The 8,302-nt window shown below is 39.1% G+C and overlaps 1 non-coding gene across 1 annotated transcript; it reads left to right on the top strand.

Moving 5' to 3' along the window:
- The first annotated feature begins 3,672 nt into the window (after window positions 1-3,672).
- On the top strand, window positions 3,673-3,779 carry LOC141701532 (small nucleolar RNA R71). Its single transcript, XR_012566814.1, has one exon. It is a non-coding gene; the product is annotated as a small nucleolar RNA R71 (small nucleolar RNA).
- The last annotated feature ends 4,523 nt before the right edge of the window (window positions 3,780-8,302 follow it).

The following is an 8,302-nucleotide window of genomic DNA, read 5'->3' as shown; positions in this document are numbered from 1 at the left end:
CACCTCCATAGGTCCACCATAAACCGTGGGTCTCGTAATATCCCCTCCGTCTCACAGAACGGGACACATCTCCTGATGATCTGGTCAGCTCCCTGTCTAAACAAATATGGTTCATCCCACATATACCACTTCACCTCATGCAGAAACTTCTTCTTTTGCGCGGATGTCAAATTGGGAGGCATTATATTGCTGAGAAGATAGTTTACAATATCTGCAAACCATGGTTCTTCCTCCTGAATTACAAACAACTGCTCATCCGGAAAAGATTCATTGATTAACGTCCTATCTTGTGAAGTAGAATCGGGATTCTCCAACCTAGAGAGATGGTCAGCTACTTGATTCTCGGTACCTTTTCTATCTTAGATCTCTAACTCAAATTCCTGAAGTAAAAGCACCCAACGAATGAGTCTCGGCTTCGAATCCTTCTTAGAAACCAGATAGCGAATAGCTGCATGATCAGTGAATACTGTCACTTTCGTACCAAGCAGATAAGATCGAAATTTCTCAAAGCCAAAGACTATAGCCAAAAGCTCCTTCTCAGTAGTGGTGTAGTTCAATTGGGCCCCATTTAAAGTCTTACTCGCATAGTAGACCACATGGAAGAGATTTTTCTTGCGCTGTCCCAGAACTGCACCTACCGCATAGTCACTCGCATCACACATCATCTCAAACGGTTCTGTCCAATCTGGTGCTGTAATAACTGGCGCCGTGATCAAACTCTCCTTGAGAGTCTCGAATGCTGCCAAACATTCATCATCAAATTTGAAAGGCACATCTTTCTCAAGTAAATTACATAACGGCTTAGATATCTTTGAAAAGTCCTTGATGAATCGCCGATAAAAACCCGCATGACCGAGAAAACTACGGATTCCTTTCACTGAATTAGGTGGGGGAAGATTTTCAATGACTCCCACCTTGGCCTTGTCCACCTCCAGACCTTTGCTAGAGACCTTATGCCCAAGGATAATGCCTTCACGCACCATAAAATGACATTTCTCCCAATTAAGCACCAAATTAGTTTCCACGCATCTTTTGAGTACGGCGTGCAGATTATTCAAGCATTCATCATATGAGTGTCCAAAGACGGAGAAGTCATCCATGAACACTTCGACGTTATTTCCAATCATGTCAGAGAATATAGCCATCATACATCTCTGAAAGGTGGCCGGGGCGCCACATAACCCAAACGAAACTCTACGAAAAGTAAATGTGCCAAATGGACAAGTGAAGGTAGTCTTTTCCTGATCCTCTGGTGCAATACAAATCTGATTATACCCGGAATACCCATCCAGAAGACAAAAATACTCATGTCCCGCCAATCTGTCAAGCATTTGATCAATGAATGGGAGAGGGAAGTGATCCTTTCTTGTGGCTTTGTTCAATTTTCTATAATCCATGCATACTCTCCATCCTGTAACTGTTCGAGTAGGGATGAGCTCATTCTTTTCATTTGCGACCACAGTGATACCTCCCTTCTTAGGAACACATTGTACAGGGCTCACCCACGAGCTGTCAGAAATAGGATAAATGATGCCTGCATCTAGCCATTTCAGAATTTCTTTCTTCACCACCTCCTTCATGATTGGGTTCAGTCTTCGCTGCTGTTCCACAGTTGGCTTACTACCTTCCTCTAACAGAATTTTATGCATACAATATGAGGGACTTATCCCCTTGATGTCTGCTATAGTCCATCCTATAGCCGATTTGAATTCTCTCAAAATCCTTAAGAGCTTGTCTTCCTCACTACCTGAAAGGTCAGCTGAAATAATAACAGGTAACGTAGATGAATCACCTAAAAAGGCATACCTCAAGTGTTCAGGTAATGGTTTGAGCTCTAAGGTAGGCGCTTCCTCTATTGATGGTTTGAGCTTCCCTTCAGCGTTCTTGAGGTCAGAAGTACCAAGAGATTCAAATGGTATATCTAGCTTTCGCTTCCAGGGAGAAGCGTTCAGATATTGTAATTGCTCGTTGCTATCTTCATCATCACTGTCAAATTCCCCCACTAAGGCCTTTTCCAATGCATCAGACATTAGCATGTGATCGAGTTCCGAAGTAACCGCAGAATCAATCACATCCACTTTTAAGCACTCCTCATCTTCTGTAGGGAATTTCATTGCATTGAATACGTTGAAGGTCACATCCTGATCTTGAACCCGCATAGTAAGTTCTCCTTTTTGCACATCTATCAAGGTACGACCAGTCGCCAAGAAAGGCCTCCCCAAGATTATGGGAATCTTTTTATCTTCCTCAAAATCCAGAATAACAAAATCAGCAGGAAAGAAGAGCTTATCCACCTTGACGAGCACATCCTCAACTATGCCCCTTGGGTAAGTAATGGAACGGTCCGCCAATTGTAGCGACATGTATGTGGGTTTTGGATCAGGTAGGTCCAGCTTTTTAAAAATCGACAACGGCATCAGATTAATGCTTGCTCCCAAATCACAAAGGCACTTATCAAAAGTTAGATTGCCAATGGTGCAAGGAATGGTGAAGCTTCCTGGATCTTTCAGTTTTGGTGGTAACTTTTGTTGCAGAACCGCGCTGCATTCGTCCGTGAGAGCAACGGTTTCAAGGTCATCCAGTTTCACCTTCCTTGAAAGAATAGTCTTCATAAACTTCGCATAACTAGGCATTTGTTCCAGAGCCTCAGCGAAAGGTATATTAATGTGAAGTTTCTTGAACACCTCCAGAAACTTCCCAAACTGTCTATCCAGCTTTTGTTGCTGCAATCTCTTAGGAAAAGGTGGTGGAGGATAGAGCTGTTTCTCCCCTGTATTAGCCTCAGGCAGAGTGTGTTCAACAGTAGTCTTCCTTGGTTCCGCCGCTTTCTCCCTTTGCTTAGATTCTTCATCTCGAACTTCAGCTTCGACTTCTTTTGCCTTTTCAGCATCAGCTACTTTTCCAGACCTTAAGGTAATAGCCTTGACTTGCTCTTTAGCTTCCTTCCTGCCTGGTACTTCTGTGTCACTGGGAAGAGTGCCAGGTTGACGATTGAGCACTGCATTGGCTAATTGACCGATTTAATTTTCCAAGGTCTTGATAGAAACCGCCTGACTCTTGCACAACAGCTTAAGTTCCTCAAAATCAGCACTAGTAGGTGTAGCTGCACTTCCCTGTTGAGGATATGATTGTCTTGTAGCATACTGCTGTGGTTGCTGGAATCCAGGTGGGTTAAACTGTTTACTCACTCCTTGCTGATATGGTGGCTGAATAGCATTCTGATTATTTCCCCAGCTGAAATTTGGATGATTTCTGTTGTTAGGATGATAGGTCGCTGGCACAGGCTGCTGTTGTCACTGATAATTATTCACATACTAAACAGATTCGTTGACAAGAGAACACTGATCCGTAGCATGAGAACCTGCACAAAGCTCACAAACCATAGCTATTTGATTAACTCCATACGTAGCCAAAGAATCAACCTTCATTGATAGCGCTTGGAGCTGGGCTGCAATAGCGGTGGCTGCATCAACTTCCAGAATACCTGCTACCTTGCCTGATGTCATCCTCTGAGTTGGGTTTTGATGCTCATTTGCAGCCATCGTCTCAATAAGATTGTACGCCTCAGTATAGCTTTTAGCCCATAAGGCGCCTCCAGCTGCTGCATCGAGCATGGGCCAAGATTGAGCCCCCAAACCATTATAAAAACCAGTGATTACCATCCAATCCGGCATTCCATGATGTGGACATTTTCTCAACATTTCCTTGTAGCGTTCCCAAGCCTCGCACATAGATTCTGTAGGTTGATGCGCAAACTGAGTAAGAGCACTCCTCATAGCAGCAGTCTTTGCCATTGGATAAAACTTCACCAGAAACTTTTACGCAAGATCTTGCCACGTAGTGATTGACCCAGCTGGTTCAGAATGTAACCAGTCTTTAGCCTTATCCCTCAGTGAGAATGGGAAAAGTCTCAACTTGATAGCCTCATCAGCCACGCCATTATAGTTAAAAGTGCTACAGATCTCGACAAAATTCCTTATGTGCATGTTGGGGTCTTCAGTTGCCGCTCCTCCAAAAGAAACAGAATTCTGCACCATCTGAATAGTGCCCGGCTTGATTTCAAAGGTGTTAGCTTGAATAGCCGGATGAAGGATGCTTGACTGAATGTCATCAATTTTAGGCCGAGAAAAATCCATAAGAGCTGGATCAGCTTGAACAATATGATCTCCCATGTTTACTGGTTCTTTCTGCTCAGTTCCTGAATCCGAATCCTCAAAATCTAACTTCTCCGGTGTATCAAGAACTTCGTCTTTCTCCTCAGCTGTATCTAAGGTCCTCTTGCGAGCACGAGAACGAGTTTGCATAAACGTTTGCTAAAGTACCTGAAACACAACCGAAAAGAGTAATTAACTACTACGTCCTAATCACTGAGTCCTAATGACCAATGATGGTAAGTACATAAACTAAACAAATACGCCGAGTCCCCAGCAGCGGCGCCAAAAACTTGTTAGGGCGAAATCACGCACTAATATTCACGCAAGTATACGCGTTCGCAAGTAATATAGAATACTTTCTAGTTCGTTCCCTCAGAGACTCAGACTAAGTTATTGTCTAATTTAACTCACTCACCAATGTATGATTACTTCTCAATGTTAAGATAATAACACTTAAAATTGTTGATTAAATATTAACTATAATTAACTACTTAATTAACCACTTAACCAACACTTCAATTTATCAATAATAAAACACTCATGAGATCACAACTTCATTATTACTTCCTTCTATAGCCATAGTTATTACCTTTAGCATGTGAAAGTGATGATATTAATCGAATAACACAAAACTGATAAAAGCCAACTTTCATTGTACTAATACCATTCTACCAAACATCCACAATTAAGATAGAAATTGAATAGTAATCAATTATGTTGAGTTCCTATATGTCTACAGAAATTGACAACACAACGATTTAAGCACAAGTTATTCCTTTTGATTACATAGGGCAAATAAAACTGTTAGAGTTACCCACTAATCATGCACAACGTACATGAACCTATGCTAGCATGGCAAGTTCTAAATCTCAAGATCCACCGTCGCTTCACAAGAGATTAACACCCTATCTTATATGTTCGCGACGCATATAAGACGAATACGCACAACCAATACTAGATATCATGCAATCATCACACACTAAAGTATTAAACAATTAACTAAAGAATTCCATAGTAAATCCGTTGCAACCCCATGATCACGATTAGCCCATAATAGAACTTATCGCCATCATGGGTTCATATGAAATCATGATAAACGAACACAAGAAAATAACAACTAAACTAATTATATTAAAACAGAGTACGTCACAAGAGTAAATAAGTCAAAGCAAGAAAACTAGCATCCAACGTTACAACGAAACAAGAATCACAAGAATATATGCTTCCCCTTCGTTGCTGTGTGCTAAATCGGTCTTCTTCCTTATCTCCTTCGCTTCTTGCAAAACACAATCTAAAACATAATCCCCTCTTAATACTCTGTGAAAAATGTCTCAAATCTACTTATATAATAGTCCCATAAAACTCAGATTACATAGAAGTTGGAAGCCAAACAGAAGTAGAAGTCTAAAACAATATATTATTTTCCCCGACCCTGCGCGGCCGCTCAGCATTTCTGCGCGGGCGCGCAAGGCTGCTGCGCGGCCGCTCAGCATTGCTGCGCGGGCGCGCAGGACCCTACTGGAAAATTTCCAGGTTTGCTCCGTTTCTTCGCCGTAATCTGCCCGTTCTTTTCCTCTCGCAATGGTGAACACATGCCAAGGCTTATTCTTGATGATTCCTCCTCCGAAATGCAACTAATACCCTGAAATGCATAAACACTAGAAAAACGCATCAAATACACAAAATACTTGATTTCAAGACACCAATTTAAGCCATTTTAAGACGTTCTAGGTGGTATAAAATGCCACTTATCACTCATTCAAGTCAAAAGCCATTCTTAAGTTCAATTCAAGGAAAGTGAACAAATGAGAAACAAACAGAGATCGAAAGTTAAGGAGATGATCAAACATTAAACAGGTTATAACAAGGCTGTTATCAAGATAGTTCTAAAGAATGACGCATAAACAAGGCACACATGATTATCAAAGGAATACAGGTCAACAAGGTATGACAAATGAAAGGTTTATTACGACTCTCTTAGGGTCAAATGATCATAAGATAATAAAATACGAGAACATGGTATAAGTACTTGGAACAAGGGGTTACTATTAGGGTTTATCACAAGGATCATTAACAGGTTTATCACAAGGATCAATAACATGTTTATCACAAGGATCAATAAAAGTATTACAAAGATTCTTTTTTCTATGAGTGGATAGCATCAATAATCTCTCTATAATCAATTCATAATAGAAGGTAGAGTTACTTACCTCAAAAAGCTTTCCTGTTTTACGGAACCTGAGCTTCTCTCCGCTAAGACCTATTTCCCTTTTCTCGCTTGAATGCCTCCGCTTTCCAAATCTACAATACAAAACAAAACCCTAATGGTAGGTCCCAATGTGTTTGTAGAAGGGGGGGTTGAATACATACAATACTGAATAATCGAATTAAGTGCGGAATAAAAATTGAAACAAAATTCAAGTTAAATAAGAATATTATTAAACTTGAAGGGTGTTACAACAACGGTATCGATTACAAGGAACTAATCTCAAATTAATTATCACAAATCTAGAATAAATTCGACATGAACTTTTTCTATTTTTCTAATAAAAAGATTCAAATGCTAAACGCAATTTGAGATTAATTTCTAGGGATTTTGATCCGCTAGATAGTTACACAGGAACAAGATAAAGATTTATAGTGGTTTGGATTTAACTTAAAAACTAGAAATTGTGATCTTGAATTCAGCAGATGAAAATGGAATATTTTATTGCGACTACTGTGTTTTGTTCTTGAGTTGGATCATTTAGAATGACTTCTGCTGCTCCTATCTTTATAATTCAATTAACAGACCTACTTGAACTAGAAAGACAATCCATTGAGCTAGCAAGACAATCCATTGAGCTAGCAAGACAATCCATTGAGCTAGCAAGACTTTCGGTGAGACAATTGAATGAACTAGCAAGACTATCAGAATGAACTGGCAAGACAATCCTCCTCCCAGTGTAACTTTCGGTGAGACTATTGAAAATGGCCTGGCATGACAATCGGTATGACAATCCAGATTGTCATGCTAGTTCATTTTCAATTGTCTTGCTGATTTAAAACAGATTTTAATCCAATTAAAATTCTGAAAATCTTTAATATTAATTCAAAATTAATTAATCAATTAATTCAATTAATCAATAAATTAATCTTTGCAGATATAATTTATTTTCTTAATTAAATTATATGACTTAATTAATTAATAGAGAATTAATACTAATCTCGAGCAGCAACCATTCTTCTGAAAATCTTCTGAAAATCACTGAGAATTATGAATCAATTCCACCACTTCAATGTTAACACTCGATGTACTGTCTGGTTCATGAGTGACTAACTTCCGTGATGTTTCTTCATGTCTTGACTTTGATACTTGATTTTCTTCAGATTAAATCCTTGTAATTCTCTGATACCCTGACGAGATCTCTATCACTTTATTAAATCCACAACCTTGATTTATATCACTGAGGCTTGATCAATTTCTTGAACTTCTTCCAGTGAATTAATTCCTCAAGTCTGTAGATGAACCTTGTTTCTGAATCCTTTGACAAATGTTACTTTGTGAGATCTCTTTGACGGTAGATCCACTATTTACTTATTACATTCTTATTTGAGTTGAGTTAAATCCTCAAATAAACAAATAGGTTATGACATATGCCCTTCAATCTCCCCCTATTTGTTTGTTAGACAATAACAACAAATACCTAGAGGATAACTCAACTAACAAATAAGAAAAATATATAAACAGAAATGCAAAGTAAATAGCAGAAAAGTTCTGGATAACATTTAACATTTTCCAGATTCCAAATAGATGTTCCTCTAGACTGAACATATCTTCAAGTAGTTTCATCTTCTTTTGTACAACCACATTTCCTGTTGAGAAGCGCATATCTCTCTTGCTTCTCCCCCTATGAGAATCAACTGATTAAAGAAGATCATCTTCGTTTACCACATCTCCCGTACAATAGGATCCGCCGATAAAAACCAATGGTACTCCCCTTTTGGAAAATAGCTTCTTCCCTTATGAAGAAAATCACCTTGTGTTCGAAAGGAATATGTCCTAAGTCCAATCATGTATGAGGATTTATGAATAACTTTTATGTAATCTATTTTGATTTCATTGATATTAATAAAAGATTTGTTTTGTTTTTATTACGGGCTTTATC

Source organism: Apium graveolens, unplaced genomic scaffold (assembly GCF_009905375.1).
Source record: "Apium graveolens cultivar Ventura unplaced genomic scaffold, ASM990537v1 ctg401, whole genome shotgun sequence".
NCBI classification, from domain to species: Eukaryota; Viridiplantae; Streptophyta; class Magnoliopsida; order Apiales; family Apiaceae; genus Apium; species Apium graveolens.
This window is presented reverse-complemented; position numbering and strand designations above follow the sequence as displayed.